The sequence below is a fragment of the Trematomus bernacchii genome, unplaced genomic scaffold, assembly GCF_902827165.1.
Source record: "Trematomus bernacchii unplaced genomic scaffold, fTreBer1.1, whole genome shotgun sequence".
Taxonomy (NCBI): Eukaryota; Metazoa; Chordata; class Actinopteri; order Perciformes; family Nototheniidae; genus Trematomus; species Trematomus bernacchii.
Window position 1 is genome coordinate 3218546 of NW_022987950.1, and position 2669 is coordinate 3221214.

A 2669-nucleotide genomic window follows, 5' to 3' on the forward strand; every position below is an offset into this window, starting at 1 on the left:
GTACTCACGATTGAGAAACACCCACAACTGCACCGGGCGCTGACATTGGCGCCCGGTGACCATCAGATTTAACGACGCTGATTGGCTGAAATTATGTTTCGGCGGCATAGTTTACACTTTACAGATAGCAACAGTCAGCTGCTAGTGGCTGCTGCTGCACTGGTTGAGGGCTCCTCTTAGCGCCCAGACGAGAGAAGGTAATGATACACGGGCAAGGCCAGGCAGGAAACATGTGACTTATCAGTAACTTTAGACATCGTAACACAATTTTAAACAAGATTTTATTGTAGATTATACATTTTACTGATACCAATTATATAATATTTACCTTGTTCATTAAAAATAAAAAAAATAAAAATATATTTTTTTAAATATATTTTTTATTTTTATTTTTATTTTTAATATGGGAAGAGTGGGGCGGCGCCCCTAGCGCCCCTATGGACCGGCCGCCACAACACATACAAATACACCATAATGGACACAGACTATAAAGGGCACACAGTTTCATTCACTAATGAAAGTCAAACATGTTTGTTTCCACTGTTTTATTGTGTGCCTGTCGTGATAAGCAATTAATTGACTTATCGTACGATAAATAAAAATGAACTCGATAACTTTTCTGACCTCGATAAATTGCCATTTACATGAGGATGTGACTAGCAGTTTGAAAGGATGTACTTGAATTATTATTATATATTATCATTATGTCAGTGGTCTAAAATGGTCATACAACGGTGCCGACACGGTTTATCGCAATAATTTCCGGGAAAATGTATCCAACAAAATTAATTATCGTGAGAGACCTATACATGAAACACACACACACAAACAAATCTACAGACTTACTCCAAACTGCCAAATATATTAATTAACACACTCTCACTCTCATATACTCTTTGACTCTATTTTGGCCTAGTACAGGGTTGCCAACTTTGGGTACCTGGCTGGAGTGAGATTTTGATATCATGGGTTTAATTCGGTTTAATTACACATATGCGCACGAAATGACTGCTATCGTGTCAGCAGCGGGACCTTAGCATATAGGATATATATACAATATATACAAATACACAATAATGGACACAGACTATAAAGGGCACACAGTTTCATTCACTAATGAAAGTCAAACATGTTTGTTTCCACTGTTTTATTGTGTGCCTGTCGCGATAAGCAATTAATTGACTTATCGTACGATAAATAAAAATGCACACACACAAACAAATCTACAGACTTACTCCAAACTGCCAAATATATTAATTAACACACTCTCAATCTCATATACTCTTTGACTCTATTTTGGCCTAGTAGAACAATAAGCAGCAGACTTTTACTTTTTTATCATTTCTACTGGATTTTAGATCTGCGCATGCGCAATACGGGTCGGCAGTTGCGGCTCCAGAGTATTTTTGTTGGGTAATCTATGGTAGGGCTAACCCATACAGTGGTGGGGCTCAAGTCAGTATTTGCAATGTAATTACATACACGCTCCCCCCGACAGTGAAACGCCACGCGTGAGGTTTAGATCATTTCCCTGTCTCAATCCAAATTGAACTGTATGAAATAAAAAGGCACATTTGTCTTGCAGTAAATAAAAAGGGCGACCTGGAGCCAATCCTGCAATTTCCCCACAGGTGAAAGAGTTGACATGCTGAAGACCCAACCCCTGCAGGGGGGTCTGGGGGGATTCTCCCCCAGGAGATTTTTTGAAATACTAACATAAAATACACATTCTGGTACTCTCTTGAGAAGAAAAATAAATAAATCTATTACTACACGACATATTTAAACAAATTAATTTTTTAGTTTTTTGTGACTTTGTTCTGAAAGCTGAACCTGCTGCTCCTCACAGAGAGAAGAGGGAAGAGGCTGTGTGAATTACTTTACATTGTGGATAAGGGTGGATAGCCCCCATTGTTCTGTGTGTCAAAATGAAAGACAGCCCACACACCTATCAATCATCAAACCGTGGGGTCTTATTTCATTACGTGTTGATTTCTATCAACACGTAATGTTGTATCGATGTATAGAGATGTACTACCGCAAAAGTATTCTCCGTCGGGACTTCCTGCAACAACACCACGCCGTTATCGTGATTCTGATTGGCCAGAAGACATTATCAAAGATGTTTTATTGAGAAGATGATCACTACGTGACAAAAGTTTTCAAAACCGTTTCTAGTCTTCGGTATTCTTGTTTTTGGCGTGAGAATAGTTTGGGCAGCGTGAGAGCGTGAGATTGAGAGTGAAAGCGTGTGTCACACGCCCAGATGCGTGAGAGTTGGCAACCCTGTTATAATGCTGTTTGGAGGAAGCCTCACAGGTAAGAGCACTAACTAGCTACCATCACATGTACCTTAGCTTGACTTAAATGTATTAAACATAATTAAGTGATGGCAAAATATAAATAACTAATGTCATGCAAACATATTAATAATTTGCTTGATTCCAGTGTTGCATTTAGCACATTGCATACAAACGTTAAGGGATTTTAAGATTCTGAAGTATTATGCTAAAAACTCAATTTAGATTATTATTTATAGTTTTGCTGAATAGTTTCATGTCTGCTTACCTTAGAAACGTAAAATGTGACGACAGTGTGCAGATGGGGAGCATGTTAGCTTAGCTTCTTAGCTTGAGCTAGCTCTGTTACTTCCAGCTCGGAGGCAGCAG